Source organism: Oryctolagus cuniculus, chromosome 17, assembly GCF_964237555.1.
Source record: "Oryctolagus cuniculus chromosome 17, mOryCun1.1, whole genome shotgun sequence".
Taxonomy (NCBI): domain Eukaryota; kingdom Metazoa; phylum Chordata; class Mammalia; order Lagomorpha; family Leporidae; genus Oryctolagus; species Oryctolagus cuniculus.
Window position 1 is genome coordinate 65,551,862 of NC_091448.1, and position 17,834 is coordinate 65,569,695.

General features: G+C 39.4%; 1 long non-coding RNA gene across 1 annotated transcript in view; it reads right to left on the reverse strand.

The window, feature by feature from the left end:
• The window catches only part of LOC127485658 (uncharacterized), a 77,525-nt gene that overhangs the window by 6,159 nt on the left and 53,532 nt on the right, over positions 1-17,834 (reverse strand). Inside the window, exon 5 of the long non-coding RNA XR_011383798.1 lies at positions 824-14,231. This is a non-coding gene — a long non-coding RNA (uncharacterized lncRNA). The remainder of the gene's footprint in view (positions 1-823; positions 14,232-17,834) is intronic.

Consider the following 17,834-nt stretch of genomic DNA (forward strand, 5'->3'; position numbering starts at 1 on the left):
TTAAGCTAGGAATGAGCAATGTAAATGGGCAAGTTCTGTTTTATGTGAAATGTTGGAAAGCATAATAAAGAAACAAATAATCACAGGGGTTGCTGTAGTTTTATGTGATTGTGTTCCACAGATCCTTGTGTTGGAAGCTCAGTGGTCAGTGTGGCATATGGAGAGGCAGAGAGGGGTTTAAGAGGTGGACAGGTCATTATGACCATTGCCCTCAGAAGGAATTAAAGCAACTGTCCCAGAGATGCTTTAAAATAGTGGGTTGTTTTAAAAAAGCGATCCTTGAGCCATCCATTTCTCTGACCTCCTGACTTGCCATGGGACCTTTCCTTCTCACTTGTTCCTACCATGTTGCCTTCTGTTGGGACAGGATGCAGCCAAGGGTGCACTCACCAGAGCTAAGCCAATTCTGACATGCTCTTGATTCTCCAGAACTGGGAGGAAAGAGACCTCCTCCTGCAGATTTTAGCTAATGCTTCAGATTATATTTGTTTACAAAGGGATAATTGGTCACTCACAAGAAATGAGATTCAGTTCAAGATAGCCATGTTTTATATGAAATGAGACACATTAAACTGCACACATTGAAAGTGTCTATTTCATCTCCCATATGTTCCATGAAATCACCACCACAAGCAAAAAACTGAACAGGTCTATCACCAGACACATTCGCATGTCCTTTCACAATTGCTCCTGTAACCCACCCCCCCCCAGTCTCTGCACATCCCTGCGCAGTCACTCTTCTGCTTTCAATCCCTGCAATTTTTTTCATGCAATTTTATAAAAATGTAATCATACCATAAGTATTGTTTAAACTCTAGCTTACTTCACTCAGAATCTTTTCATCATTCATCTTGTATAGACCAGTTGTTCATTGCATTTTTTGTTGAATGTGAGCATGCTACAGACTGTTTCGTCTTCTGTACATCCATGGCTGCTTGGGTTGTTTCCAAGTTGTGTCTATTGTACGTACAACTACTGTAAAATTTCTTGCAGCAGCACTTGTGCCTTTATTTCTTCTATGAAAATGCCAAGAAAATGATGTCTGTTGAGTTATATGGTAGGTATACATTTAAAATCATAAGGAACTGCCAAAATGTCTTACAAAGTGATAATACTATTTTACTTTCCACAAGCATTGTGTGAAATTTCCAGTTATTCCATGGATTGCGATTTGTGGCTGAGTGTCTCCAATAATCTGCAGGCATCTTCCAACCTTCTGGATTCCTTGTGTAATCCTCTATTTATTAGTGCAGGTAGAATTTACTGTATTCATTTACTCAATAGGATACAAAGTAATGTAACAAAAGAATGAGGAAAGACTCTGGCAATAGCTGATGATGGAATTGGGCCTTCGATTCAGCAATCTGCAAGCAACTGCACCCTCCAACACTACAGTAAGCTGGGGAGTGGATCCTTCATCAGCTGAGCCTTGCAGGAGATTCCAGCTCTGAACAACAGCAATTTAGTAAGAGACTCAGAAGCAGAGGACCCAGCCAAGAGATGCTGGATTCCTGTGCTACAGAGATCATAAGATAATGTAGGTGTGTATTTTAAGCTCTCAGATGTATGTTGACATTTCATCTTGTCATCTAGACGTTGTATCACTTCACATAGTTAAGAAAGATGAGTGAGTACAGGACAAGATACAAGGGTACTTCAAAGAGACTGTAGAAAATATAATTAAAAGAACAATTTTATTTTTATATAAAATACTTGAAATTCATGCATATGAAGTATCTTGAAAAAGTTAATGGAAAATAAGCATTAGAAAATAAATATAAATATCTTTCTATTTTGAATATTTTTCTAATTCTGGACCAAAATATACTTACCTTTTAGAACTATTTTTCCATGGTCCTCTTATGTACCCTCTTATTTTGAAAGATCATGTACATACAAATTTTATTATAGTATTTGTCCAAATTGTTCAATACTTACTAGTTATTGTTATCTATTATTTTGATTAACTTATAAACTAAAATTCATGATAGATAGCAATGAATAGGAAAAATAGAATATGGGCTTTAGTATTCCGCAGAGTTTCTAATGTCCACTGTGGGTCTTGGCACATACTCCCTGTGAGTGGAGGTGACACCACTTCCCACAAGACTTGTGTCCTGTTTGCTAGGAAGTCTGGTCACATAGTCTGGTCATATAGTTTGTCCAATTTTCAGTTGGGTGCTTTCTTAGCTTTAACAGATTTTTATACATTGTCTTCCAAAATTCATTGTCAGATACATTCTTGACAAATATTTTATCACACTCTAAAGCTTATGTTTCCATTTTCTTAACAGTGTCTTTTGAAAAGAAGATATTTTAGACTTAATGAAGTCTAATTTATCTAATCATAAATTTTTCATGAATCACCTTTTATGCTGCACTGACTCATTATTGATCTACAGTGCATGCTAAAATTAATTAGGGATCAATTTCAAGACATCGATTATCAGAAATCTCCCCTGACTCACTGAACTCATGTCTTCCAATAAATATTCTTTATATATGTGTGCAAAATAGAAAATATTAGCAATTGGTATTGATTTGAATAAAAGAAAGCAATACACTGAATGATATAACAGCTTTTTTATAAATTTTGTTCAAGTTTAGGCAAAGTATATATTGCAAATAATATTGGATAAGTCTGAAACTGTTGTTTGTTGCCAAAATGGATTGTAATATATGAATTCTGACCTAAAATTTTGACCCAAATATTTAGAAACATATGAGAGTGTTTATGTTGTAGGATCTAGTATCAGAATCTAATCCAAAGATAATAAGGTGCAGATATTTACAAGTAAATTTTAGTGTGAAATAGACTATTTTTAATACAAAAATTGAAAATATTCTACCTTAGTTAATATTTTAAATGACAAATAATGTTTTCTATGATTAGATGTTATTCATGAATTTGATTTATTAAACTTTGTTCTAGAGAAAGAGGTTTTGAAATAGAAGATTTAAATTACTGGAATTTTTCTATTAGCTTTATGTAATTTTTGGAATGTTATAGACGGTGACTTATTTTAGAGTAAAAAACAAGTGACAACTGAATGGTTTAGAGCTATCTATCTATCTATCATCATCACTCTGCCTTTCAAATAGATAAAAATGAAAAAGTAGTTTCTAAATAAAAAAGAAGTATAAGTCATCACTGAAGTATTTTTTTTTTTTTTGACAGGCGGAATGGACAGTGAGAGAGAGAGACAGAGAGAAAGGTCTTCCTTTGCCGTTGGTTCACCCTCCAATGGCCGCTACGGCCAGTGCACCGCGCTGATCCGAAGGCAGGAGCCAGGTGCTTCTCCTGGTCTCCCATGTGGGTGCAGGGCCCAAGTACTTGGGCCATCCTCCACTGCACTCCCAGGCCATAGCAGAGAGCTGGCCTGGAAGAGGGGCAACCGGGACAGAATCCGGCGCCCCGATCGGGACTAGAATCCTGTGTGCCGGCGCCTCAAGGCAGAGGATTAGCCTATTGAGCCACGGCACTGGCCTGGACTATTTTAAATACTAACTAAACTAGTAAAGCAAAGTAGAATACAGATAGCTCCTAATACCAGAGATGACAATGGAATTACAGACTCGTTTGCTCCTCTTCTTACCAGTTTGTGTGTTATGCTTTAACCAAAGCGATTTGAGTGGAAAGGATTGGATGATTTCCAGTAGGGTCTAGTTTGAAAAATTAGAAGAAAACAGGACACCAAACTTTGCTCTTAGAATGTATACTCCCACACTTCTTGTGTTCATATATATATATATATATATATATATATATAATTTGACAGGTAGAGTTATAGACAGTGAGAGAGAGAGAGAGAGACAGACAGAGGGAAAGGTCTTCCTTCCATTGGTTCATTCCCCAAATGGCTGCTATGGCTGGCGCTGTGCCAATCTGAAGCCAGGAGCCAAGTGCTTCCTCCTGGTCTCCCATGGGGGTGCAGGGCCCAAGCACTTGGGCCATCCTCCACTGCCCTCCTGGGTCACAGCAGAGAGCTGGACTGGAAGAGGTGCAGCCGGGACTAGAACCTGGCACCCATATGGGATGCAGGTGGAGGTTAACCAAGTGAGCTATGGCGCCGGCCCTGTGTTCATATATTTGTATTGACTAATTTTTCAAAAGCAAAAATATGCATAGTGTGTAGTGTATTTGTGCTATTATTGTTTCCTCTACTTATCAGATGTGTTGAGAATCATGGAGAAACTTGCTGGAGTTTTTGAATTTTTGAACTTGTAAATAATGTGTGTTTATGCCATAAGTAAGATATGTAACATGTATGTTTGCTTTATTTTTTATAGGACCAGTATTTAATGAAACATTTCTACAAATGCATTTTATAAAAAATAAAGTTTAAAATAAGAATTTTTAATAAGAAGTTCATTTTTAATAAGAAGTTTTAAAAAAAGAATTATCCTATGACACTGTGAATCTAAAGGCTATACCTTTTGCCTACGGCCTGGTATAGGTCAGAAAGAGTATAGTCAGCTAACCCGAGATAAACATGAACACAAAAAGTGAAACGAGGCGGCCGGCACTGTGGCGTAGTAGGCTTAGCCTCTGCCTTTAGCACCTGCATCCCACATGTTGCAGCTGCTCCTCTTCTGATCCCTCTCTCTTTTTATGGTCTGGGAAAGCAGTGTAGATTGTCCAATTACTTGGGCAACTGCACCTACATGGGAGACCCTGAAGAATTTCCTGGATCCTGGCTTTCAGATTGGCTCAGAGTGAACCAGCAGATGAAAAACCTTTCTCTCTGTCTCTCCCTCTCTCTGTCTGTAACTCTACCTCTCAAATAAATAAATAAATCTTTAAAACAAAGTGAACCTGTAGTTTTCTCATTCATACTCACAGCAAAACAATCAAAGTTTACTTAAACAGATGATGAATGTCACTGTCGCTTTACATTGTTCTGTTACTAGATCGGAGAAAAAGGAAGTATAAATGTAAAAACAAGGGAGTTATTACTTCATGTGCAAGAAGTTCATGCTGAAAAATTAACTAAAAGAGCAATAAGCTGAAATAACTTTAGAAACAAGAAATTCATAACTGTGGCTATATCAAAATTGAAGAAATATTTCAGAAATCATGAGAATTTCAATTAGCCTTTTTTTTTTGGCTAGTCACATCTTTTTTCTCAGGGCGTGAGGGAAGGGAGTTACTAGCCTTTTGAAACCAAGGCTGTGAGACTTTCTCTCTCGTGGCCTCAGAATTGCTGTTTTCAGCACAATAAAGATTAAATTTGCCACAAAATTTGAATGTGGCCTGTGGGCATTTTTTTTCCAGGATTTTACATGTTTCACATATGCCCGAAATGGTACAGACAAAACCTCTACCTGTTGAATATTTTACTTATTGACATCTACGGTTGCCAATCAAGAATGGAGATGAAATCGCCCATTGAACCATGTTGAATAGAATGATGTATGACGAATCTCAATACTGTCAGTCATCTCTGGTCCCTCTGAGATAAATGAGCCACTTTGCCACATACACAGTCTTCCATGCCACTCCTTAAAGAGTGCAAAGCTCAGAACTGCTTGGGGACTTGCAGAAAAGTGAAAAAGGGAGGAAATAATGTGTCATCTCACTGCTTAAAATCACAAAATTAAAAAGCAAAGAACAAGGAGTGAAAAAAGCTTGCATGCTGCTTATATTATTTGGGGAATAATTACACAAGGGCAGCAAGTGATTATTCCATGAGGATATTTCAAAAAGTTTTGGGAGGTGGAATTAAGAGACTTATTTAATGGCAAAAATTTTGAAATCCATGCATTCAAGGATCTTCAAATGAGTATTACACAGAAGCTATGCATGCATTTCAGCTTTTTTTTATCAAAATAAACATCTTTAAATTCCATATCCACTGTTTGAATTGTTGTCATACTGTTACATTTTTTAGTTTTGAAAATTCTTCTATTTTAAAAAGATTGAATTGAATGATAAAGATCTCATAAAGAAAATGCATCCTTTCCAGGCAGCCTTTTTAGATGGCTACAGATACTGGAAGTCATGAATAACAGACAAAAGGGTAACATAAAGTTAAGGCTGAAAGTGTGATTGTGCAAGTTTGGGCTAAAGCCTTACAGAGATCAAAAGGACACAGTGTGAAATCACAGAAAGAGTGCTTTTTTTGACAGGCAGAGTGGACAGTGAGAGAGAGAGACAGAGAGAAGAAGAAAGAGTACTTTTTAAAGATAAGGATGTGCTCCACATATCTTCATATCCAAAACAAAGGAATTTCAGGAAGCTTAAGGGCTGGAGCCAAAGATGGAGAAGGGGTTATCTTCAAAGATTTGTGGATGTGCCTTTTGTCTAATACAGTGGAAACCAATAAAAGCCATGAAAGGCCCACAAGGTAGTTATAAGATTATACTGGCAGAAAAACTATTGGCTTTTATTGAAAAGGATCAATAGAGTACAAAACGAAAGGGGACTTCTGGGCACCCAGTATTTCACCAACAGGAAGCCGGCCTGTCAGATACAACTCAGGCACAGATACGTGCAACCTGTCGTGGAAAAGGAAATCTGAGAACAACTTACAGGGCAGAGTCCCGAGCCCAGAGAATGGAGCCAAAAATCCACGAAGGATCACTCTGAAGCCTTGAGACTTCCATTGGTTCACTCCCCAAATGGCCGGAGCTGGGCCGATCTGAAGCCAGGAGCCAGGTGCTTCCTCCTGGTTTCCCACGAGGGGGAAGGGGCCCGAGCACTTGAGCCATCTTCTACTGCTTTCCCAGGCCACAGCAGAGAGCTGGACTTGAAGAGAAGCAACTGGGACTAGAACTGGCGCCCATATGGGATGCTGGCACTGCAGGCGGAGGATTAACCTAGTGCGCCATGGCACCGGCCCCGATATCATGCTTCCTAATGTTTCCTGTGTCTCTATGTTGCCATCTGCACTTCCAGTGTAAAAGACCCTTTGTCTTTATGTAATAAGTATTATTGAAAAGAGTATGTCTCTTAGATGGAATTCAGGGTGTCACTTGGTTTGTTGCTTTGGGTTTGATTCTAGGTGAGCCCAAAAGTGTATCCTTGGTGTGATTTCTTATAAAATGACAACGAAACAGTGGTTTAGTATGCAGAGGGTTTTTGCCCCCTTTTTTTTTGTGAGATGTGACTTTGAGGCAATTGTGATGATTGTGGAATTCTCACAGTAAATTCAGTGTCCAAAGAGTTGGGTATGAGTAACGGTGTGAATTGTGATAGCCAGGACCTTGTTCTTGGTGCAAAGGGATAAAAAGGGGGCTGTCCCCTTGCACTACTTGCAAGTCTGAGTGATACCATGGCTTATGGCATCAACAGCTGTGCTTCTAGGGCTATGTGACGTGCATGGGACCTGCCCTAGGTCCTGCTGGGAGAGCGCAAGGGGTGCTTTGTCTTATATCATCAAAACCCTAATCTCGAGACTGAGTGATGTGAAATGAACCCTGCTCCTGTCCTACAGGGTGAAAATAAGGTAAACAGGAGGTTTTGCTCTGGCAGGTAAGTTCTAGTACTGATTATTATAGTCCTGGTGTTGTGGGATATAGTAGGTTCAAGTGCCAGATATCCCAGGGAGGCAGCCAGTATTGGAGATGGTGGTAGCCACCTGGCTGCACCACAGTAATGCAGAAAGAGCTCTCAAGACATCATCAGTGTGTGCAAGTTAGTTGAAACATTATAATACCAACTGCAACAGTTGTGGCTTTGAGAGGCTTGGATGGAGCTGCTGTCAGTTTTCCTTCAGCGTGCAAGCTGATTTTGGGGTTTGTGCATGGGGCTCCCATTACTGTGTGCTAGGAGGTGCAGAGGCAACTTCTTCAGGCTGGGTACTATTTTTATATGCTGGTGATGATGCTAGCCCCACAATGCTGAGGGGAACAAGCCAGGATCATGTAGAATGAGTAGCCCAGTGTTTATACCCCAAACTCTCACAGTTGGAGAATGCAGGGAGCCTGCTCTCCACACTGTAATCTTCTCTGACTCTGGCTCTACTTGCATTTGGTAGCAGTGGAAACTGTTTGCTGTTTACAAAGTTAGAACCGAGATCCACCCTGAATCTGCACATTCAATTGAGTCTGGTTCTTCTGGGGGAATGGGGATGGCAGGAATGCAATGTGGCTTCCCTTCTTCAAAGCCAAGTAGTTGCTCAGACCCCGGTCAGCTCCCCCGGCTGGATTTAAGTCAGTGAAGGACTGTGAAATTCCAATGACAGGACATCTGGCGACTTCTTTCTACCTTGCTCTAGGAAGATGCTGACTCCCAGTCAGCTGCTGGCTTCCTAGATGCAGGGTGTGGCCAGTGAATCTGCCAGCCACAGCTGCCTGCCTCTCCTATTTCCTTGTTGTACCGGAGTCTCTGTTCCGTTCTGCCACTTCTCAAATGAGAATTTCTGGCCATCAGTTCCTTGGAAATATGTTCCTTTATTGGTTTTTTGGTACTTTTCTGCTGTTCAGGTCAGTGCAGTGTTCAGTGTATGCTGTTCAGCCAGCTTGGATCTCCACAGATTTTTTGGTGATTTTAAATCTCTTTTTCTTAATATTAGATTAGAAAATATGTTGTATGCTTTTAAAAAGATTTGTTTATTTTAAAGTCAGAGTTAGGGAGACAAGGGGAGGCAGAGAGAGGTCTTCTAACCACTGGTTCACTCACTAAATGGCTGCAATGGCTAGAGCTGCGCTAATCTGTAGCCAGTAGACAGGAGCTTCTTCCAGGTCTCCCCTGTGGCTACAGGGGTCCAAGGACATCTTCCACTGTTTTCCCAGGCCATAGCAGAAAGCTGGATCTGACGTGGAGCAGCTGGGACTCGAACCAGCATTCATATGGGGTGCCAGAACTGTAGGTGGTGGCTTTATCCACTACGCCACAGCGTGAGCCCCTGTTGCAGGTTTTGGATTCAACTTCTTTTTCATATATATATATATATATATATTTAAAGATTTATTTTATCTATTTGAAAGACAGAGTTACAGAGAGGCAGAGAGAGAGAGAGAGAGAGAGAGAGAGAGAGAGGTCTTCCATCTGCTGGTTCACTCCCCAGATGGCTGCAACGGCCAGAGCTGTGCCGATCCGAAGCCAGGAGCCAGGAACGTTTTCTGGGTCTCCCACTCGGGTTCAGGGGCCCAAGGACTTGTGCCATCTTCTACTGCTATCCCAGGCCATAACAGAGAGCTGGATCAGAAGAGGAGCAACTGGGACTAGAACTGGCGTCCATATGGGATACTGGCACTTCAGGCCAGGGCTTTTACCCGCTGAGCCACAGCACCAGCCCCCGTTTTCATATATTTTTACAAGCATCATCACCTATTCTTTGGCTTTTCTGCACATATTGTTAGTCCTGGATTTTTCACAGTTTTTAATTTTTAATGATGTCTACCTTCTATTAATTCTCTTAGAAGTATTCTGGTGGTTTATAAAACCTAATCTTTGTGAGTGGTTCTTTATTGGGTCTTAACCATGAGAACTTGGTGATGAAGATAAAACTCATAAAGTAATATCGTTCCTCACAGACCACAGATAAGAAGTTTCCAGTTCCCAAACTAATGAACATTCAGTCTCCACAAATTCATCAAAGTTAAAATTTCACATTTCTCTCAGTTTACAACTCCTGCAGCTTCTGCTCCAGAAAAGTAGAACATGGCTGTGGCTGTCCGTGTTAACCTGTCTCTCCAGATTTCATGGTGCTGACTTGCCTTGCAACCTCTGGTATATGACAGATCTAAGAAAAGTCATTGAAATTCTTATTGGGAAGTTTTTTGCTGCTATAAGAACCCAAGAGACATGTTTCAAGTTCTTTCCATGTTGGAACTAAAGTGTAAAGTTAATAGCATATTTTATAAATAAGTTTTACCACAGTAAATTTTATTTTAAAAGGAAAAAAAGATAGGCTAAAGAAAATTATTACTCAGCTGTATCATTTACACCATTGCAGAAATGTCTCACATGGAAAGAAAATGCGCATGAACTAACTTATGAAGGTGAATTCTGCTGCAACCTGCCACCATAGCGCCACAACGCACTTGGTCAGTTTATGAATTGCATTACCATACTTTAGAATGTCATGTCTAATTTATTTTTTGTCAGAGAATTCCTTTTTGATTGATCATCTTTAGAATTACCTAAAACACCAAATGTTTTATCAATATTTAATAAATAAGCAAACACACTAAGTATAAATTATGATGAACACAGTTATCAAATTTTCAGAATTCATCTGTCAATGGTATGAACATTAGTAAATACAACAAAAACAACTTGTAAATAATGGTTTCTGTGTTGAAAGCCCTGAAGCTTACTAGCAAACCTGCTGCATTATTAATGTGCAAAGGCAAACTGTTTCCATTTTCATGGAATATTTTAAATGTGCATTTATTGGGAACAGCATTGTGGTATAGCAGGCAAGGTAGCTGCCTGCAAGACTGGCATTGCATTTGGGTGCAGTTCAAGTCCTGGCTGCTCCATTTCCAATCCAGCTCCAGGATAATGTGTCTGGGAAAGAAACAGAAAATAGTCCAAGTATTTGGGCCCCATACACCAATTCGGAAGAACTGGATTAAGCTCCTGGGTCCTGGCTTTGGCCCAGGGCTGACTGTTGAAACCATCTGGGGAGTGAACCAATAGATAGAAGATCGATCTCTCTCTCCCTCTCCCTCTCCTTCTCCCTCTCCCTCTCCCTCTCTCTCCCTGCCTTTCTCTCTGTGTAACTCTAGCTTTCAACAAAAATGAATAAATCTTAAGCAATATTTATTTATTTATGAGTAGAAACAAATATAGTGGTTAGGAGCTCAACCCAGTTTTCCCATGGAAGGCATATAATTGTTTGAACCATCATTATTAATTTCTTTTAAAATATTTAGATAGAAAAAGAATACGGGGAGAAAAATCTTTTAAAAATGTGAATAATACAGAGATGATAATCCTGGAAACAGACATGTAGAACAAGTTAAAGGAGTTGAGAGAACTCTCAAGGAAAACAAACTTGTTCAGGTCTCTCTTACATGCGAGGGTCTGTCTTCATCTCATGAAACTTACAGTATAGATTCCCCTGTTACATATGCCCCCCCCCCGACTGTTGAAGAACCATGTTCTTCAACAAACTCAAACACTTGTTTAGATTTTAAGTGAGAAACAGAATCCTTCTCTGAGTACTTAGAGCTAAAGACAGGAAGTATGGCAATGGCATTTTGCCAGGGAGTTACCCTTTCCAAACTGCAAGTGCTCCTGAAGTAAAGGTTGGGCCAGTGTTTATTCTTCGCCACAACTTTTCAACTCAATTGTCCCCAGTGAAACACCAATTCCTAATAGATCCCTTCAGCATCCCAACTCTCCTTTCAAGTCCACAGAGAAGGATCCACAAGAGACCCTGCCTGGTGGGTCATTAGCACAGACAGAAGGAAACCTGCTGCCCCTATAGTCCCGATGAGAGCAATAAGGACTACCTGCAGCTGATCAAGTTGCTCTGTTGTGCTGCCCAAGACCCTGCCGGGGGATATTCCAAGGCTTAAATGCTCGGAAGGCAAGGCCAGGATAGGCAGGAAAGTTCAAGCAAGAAGCTACTGAAAACCTGCCATGCTGTTTCACTGATACAGTATCATATCCCTGCTGAGGACTCACAGAGAGGAAGGAACCATTTCTGAACTATATTGCCAACATCAATTAAAGTTAGAAAAAAAGACTAAATTAAATCTGTGTTCTCTTTTTAGGAGATGATTTTACAAAGTGTGTGTTACATGATGATGCAAGAAAAGTGCGCATTTTAAAATGTTTGAAACAGATCTGTAATCTCTGTTCCTAATGGCTCAACTCTGCCCCTAGCTTTAAGAGCAACACTCATTCCTTCATTGATATCCTTGGTCAAAATTCCCTGATATTATCAGGACCACGATGTATTGAAAACAACAATATTCCACTTTGACTATGACCCTGTCAGAATAAGATCGAAGTCGGCGAACTCAAAAGGCTTCCATAGCCTTGGCAACTCATGACTAGAGCCTAAGGAGATTACTGATGCCATAAACAAGAGTGTCAAATTGTTAAGTCAACAACAGGAGTCACTGTGTACTTACTTCTCATGTGGGATCTGTCCTTAGTGTGTTGTCCAATGTGAAGTAATGCTATAACTACTACTCAAACAGTATTTTACACTTTATGTTCTGTGTGGGTGCAAACTGATGAAATCTTTACTTAATATATACTAAATCAATCTTCTGTATATAAAGATAATTGAAAATGAATCTTGATGTGAATGGAATGGGAGAGGGAGTGGGAGATAGGAGGGGTGTGAGTGGGAGGGAAATTATGGGGGGGAAGCCATTGTAATCCATTAACTGTACTTTTAAAATTTATATTTACTAAATAAAAAATTTTAAAAAAATTTAAAAAAGAAAACAACAATATTAAACATCATCCAGGCTGCAGAGCTCAGAGGATCATTATCAAACTTCTTAATAGCCTGTCTAGCAGACTTTATGAAGTAATGAAAGTAAAAAACTCAAGGAAAAGCATAAATATGTTTTCATTTAGAACCTATTAGAACTATAAAGTCTACTTCACAAATTTTTTGCATCAACTTACTTAATTATGGTATTTCTATTAGGAAATGATTTCTAAGACCATCAGGCCAAAGGAGGAATTGAGGCACAAAATGAATAATATGTTTTTTATGTCAGTTTATTTATGTGTGCTGCATTTTCATGTATTCCAAGAATATCTTCCCAATCTAATCCACATACCTAATACAAATCATCACTGCCTTTTAAATCTAGTGTGATGTAAAAATGCTTTACTCACTTTTACAGTATTTATTGTGTAACTACGACGTGCTCAGTCCTAAATGATAAGAGGGCTCTAGCACATAAAAGTGGTTACTTCTTTCAAAACTCATAGGAAAGCACAGGGCTAGTAAATAAGCCTAATATACTAAGTATGGTTTGAGAAGTGTTAAGGAATAAAGCAAATAATATACTTCATGCCTTAGAATAACTTTTCATTAATAAAATTGATTCAAATGTAGCTACCTCAAATTTTGTTGAGATTCCCTCAATTGAATTGAAGGCATATGTACCTCCGTCAAAACAAGAATGTAATACATACAACTTATGAGGAAATTGAGTAGTGCTTAAATCATAGAATTACACAAAATCACCAAATTTAAGTCAGTCATTTGGGATAAAGACGCAAATGTTTATGATTGTAAGAAGAGTACATTTGCATCTCCTTAATATAAATACTTAATACATCAGACATGCCATTATTATTTTATTAACCAAATGGCTCATAACAACAGCTAAAGTTGTAGTTCTTAACACTTAATTTCAAACTGCTGCCAATTTGTATGATGCATTTTAAACTGGAGAGATGAACCATACTCTCTGTTGTAAAATATTCCACTCTGGTGGAAGGAAACTGTAGAGTAGGGATAATCATTCAATCATTTAATCATTCAAAAAAAAAAAAAAAGAAAATACAGCATACAATCCCCCACAATCTGCGGAGTTTCGTATCTTTCATCAGAATGATCCTGTTTGTTTGTTTGTTTGTTTGACAGGTAGAGTGGATAGTGAAGAGAGAGAGAGAGAGACAGAGAGAAAGGTCTTCCTTTTGCCGTTGCTTCACCCTCCAATGGCTGCCATGGCTGGCACACTGTGGCCAGCGCACCGCGCTGATCCAATGGCAGGAGCCAGGTGCTTCTCCTGGTCTCCCATGGGGTGCAGGGCCCAAGCACTTGGGTCATCCTTCACTGCACTCCCGGGCCACAGCAGAGAGCTGGCCTGGAAGAGGGGCAACCGGGACAGAATCCGGCGCCCCGACCGGGACTAGAACCTGGTGTGCCAGCGCCACTAGGTGGAGGATTAGCCTATTGAGCCGCGGCGCTGGCCATGATCCTGTTTTTAAATACAAATTGATGACTTTGTAAACTTAAAGTATGTAGACATTGAGTACAACAGTTTAGAATTTTCTGTTTGAATACTTACAAAGGTTTATTTTCACTTTAAAATTCATATCCATACTCAATGCTAATTATTAATCATATCTTTTTTTTAAGATTTTATTTATTTATTTGAAAGGCAGAGTTACAGACAGAGAGAAGGAGAGACAGAGAGAAAGGTCTTCCATGCAGTGGTTCACTCCTCAGATGGCTGCAACGGCCACAGATGGGCTGATCCAAAGCCAGGAGCCAGTAACTTCTTCCAGGTCTCCTACATGGTTGCAGGGGCCCAAGCACTTGGGCCATCTTCTACAGCTTTCCCAGGCCAAAGAGCTGCATCAGAAGAAGAGCAGCCAGGAGTCAAACCCGTGCCCATATGTGATGCTGGCACTGCAGGCAGAAGCTTAGTCTACACCACAGTGCCAAACTCTATTAATCATATCTTAAACACTGTTTTTCAATACTCCCATCACACTGAAATTAATGATTTAACAAAGTGTCCTATCTGTGCGGCAGCAAGTTTCTGTTTTTCAGGTAGATAGCTAAATGCTTTGTGACTCTTAAAATCATGAAGACAAGTGTTGCTTTTTGGTTTTTCTTTTTTTTTTGGTGGGGTTCATAGATTTTTCTTTATTGAGAGACAGTTATGTATGAGGGAGAGACAGAAAGAAAGGTCTTCCATCTGCAGGTTCACTGCCCAAATGGCTGCAACGCCCGGAGCTGGGCGATTCAAACACAGGTGCCAGGAGTTTTTTCTGGGTTTCCCATGCAGGTACAGGGGCCCAAGCACTTGGTCCATCTTCCACTGCTTTCCCAGCCCACAGCAGAGAGCAGGATCGGAAGTGAAGCAGTTGAGACTAGAAGCAGTGCCCATATGGGACAACTGCACAGCAAGCAGAGGCTTAGCTAACTATGCCACAGTGCCTGCCCCAAGTATAGTTTTTAATAATGTGCATTTAATAAAGTGTTTAATAAACTGTTTTTAAACAATGTAAACAAAATAATTTTTATGATCTACTCAGATATTTATGGTATATTCTTACATGTTTTCTATTTGGTTTGAGTCATTGCTACATTATTCCTTGATACCTAAGTCAGAGATCTGAATTTTGCTATTTTTTAAATGAAGTTCTCTTAGTTTACCTAGTCAGTAATTAATGATTTCCATATATGAGGAAAAATATTACTTTTGTTCTAATTTGTCCAGTTATCTCTTATCACATTTTTTTCATTTTTAATTGTAGGTTCATAGTGCAATGAGCTACTTAAAACCAATATTGAACTAGAATTTGCACTTTGTTGAATTACATGTTCTTATTTTTAAATGCTATGGTTTTTTGTTTTATTTTTATTTTCCTGGTAATAACATCTTACACTTCAACAATTGGGGATGATCCAGGTTAAAGCTCTAAATTATTATAGAATGCTTTCATTTATCTTCATTCACATTTGTGAATTATGTCAGATGCATTTCACAACTACTTTCTAATAGGAGAAAAACATTTTTGGTTTGACACATAAATCAAAGCAATTTGAATAGAAACAGTTTCCTTGGATAAATAGTAGAATTATTGAATCAGGAGACAATGTGAGACACAATTGTCTCCTGAAATAATAATTTCAAATAGTTGTTTGGTTAATTCAATTAATTATCCATTTATAAATGGTGAGGGGTTGTATAAGTTGTAACATTTTGAGTCTGAACCCATGATGTCAACACTCCCTAAGAAAAATACTTTATCCTATCTCATTCTCTGAACAACAGTGCGTTGAGAGCATGTCAAGAGTCAGACATTCTACTGTGCCTTAGGAATACAAGGAGATGCCACTGTGTTCCCTCGACTCTCAGCCATTCTCAACAAGTCACTCTCTCCTGAAACAGCCCAAATGCTGTCTGTCATACTTTCTAGCCTGTTAGTTTTATGTGACCATCAAAGCTTTGTCAAGCAGCAGAGTTTCTCAGTGTGAAGACATGAGCAGATGTGGCTGAGTGACATGTTGGCGGGGTCCACAAAGACTGCGTGCTGCAGAGCTCACGGACATCTCTTGGTGAAATGTCATCCATCCTTTCAGCTCCTCCTCTCAAATGATTTGAGAAAGTTGGGCTCCCATCAGTTTCTGAAGGTCTCTACAGGTGTAACAAAGCACTTCTGGGAGGAGTTAGAGTGCCAGAGATTTCCTAGGAAGCAAAGTCCGAATAGTTGCATGATTATCCAATGAAGGAGTCTGTGCTGTGTGTGTTGCGTGTGTGTGAGTCTGTAAAAACTCCATGCCTGAGGTACTGTTCTAGAAGCTAGAAGACAATATTAAATGAACAAATGAAACTCCTCAAATCTATCTATTCTTGTATGGAAAGAGAAAAAAAGTAAGAATATTAATAAATGATGCCAAGTAAACAAATACCTAGTGGATCATATGGAACTAAATGAGAGAAATAAAGCAAGGACGACTCCTAAAGCCTACTGTATTGGTGTGGAAGTGTGCTTTTGAACTCAAAATAGAAGAAGGCCTCAAACTGGGAATAACCTGCAAGCAGTGGCAGGTGTTGAGGAAATCCTTTGGGCCATCAGAGGTAACAGCAGCAGCTGCAAACACAATGACCTAAGGTGGATTGCTGTCCACTGTGTCCAAGAAGCTAGAGGGCAGAATAAATAACAGGGTGCAGAGAAGGAAGTCCAGTGAGAAAAAGCAGAGTGGGCAGGATGATGCAGAGTAAGCAATATGAAGAATTACTTCTTATTTTGCAAGAGATACTACATAATTAGAACATTGAACATTTGGGGCGAGGTCATGACGCTAGATGACTTGCCTTCTGAAAGTCTTATTATAGCAGCCATGCTAAGAATGGCCCACTGAAGACAAGAAAAGGAGCAGGGAAATCAGTTAGAAGATTTTGATCCAAAGAGGCAATGATGTTCAGTTCAGGGTTGTAACATTGACCACTGGTGGTGGGGACATGTGGTCAAATATTCATCACCTAGAGTTTAGGCTACAGAATTTACTGAGAGTCGATGTGAATAGGAGAAAATTAGAGATGCTAGGATTAGTTCCTAGATCCTAGGCCTGAGACCCAATCACAGATATGAATTTTCTAGGGAAAGGGAGACTAGGAGAGAGATTTGCAGAAATGGAGATGAGGGTGTTAAAGTATTACATGTATGGCTTGAAATCCCTGTTACACATCTGTGGTGAAGATATCCACCAAACAGATAATTAGTTGAGTTTAGAAAATAATCAAAGTTAAAGATAAAACTGGAAATCTTCAGCTTACAAAGACCAGATGGGATTTCATGGGCAGTAAGAATGATAGAGAAGAAACCTGAGGGTCCACCTGGGAGATACTCATGTTCACAGTATGAAAGTTTGAGAATGGAGTAGCATATTAGAATTGATATCACAAAGTAGTAAATTATATTTTATACACTTTCAATTAAGGTTCTTATTTTGCAATTTTTGCTAGTCTTCTAATATCCCAACACTTTCTGCCAAGGTAAGTGTTGTCTCAGGCATTAAATAGGTTTCTACATGAAATACTATGCTGTATTTCATGATCAATCAAGATACCAAGACACATGTGAATTAAAATCCCCCATTATAGTTCTTTGGGGACACTACAATGATATATTTCAATTATACCTGAAACCATACATGTGAAATATATAACACAGTTAAAAAGTCATAATATTAAAATTTTTGGTGATTACTCTTTTTAATCAATTTTCCACTTATCTCAAACTATAGTTGTTTTTTTTTTTTTTTTTTGACAGGCAGAGTGGACAGTGAGAGAGAGAGACAGAGAGAGAAAGGTCTTCCTTTGCCGCTGGTTCACCCTCCAATGGCCGCCGCGGCCAGCGCGCTGCGGCCGGCGCACCGCGCTGATCCTGGCAGGAGCCAGGAGCCAGGTGCTTTTCCTGGTCTCCCATGGGGTGCAGGGCC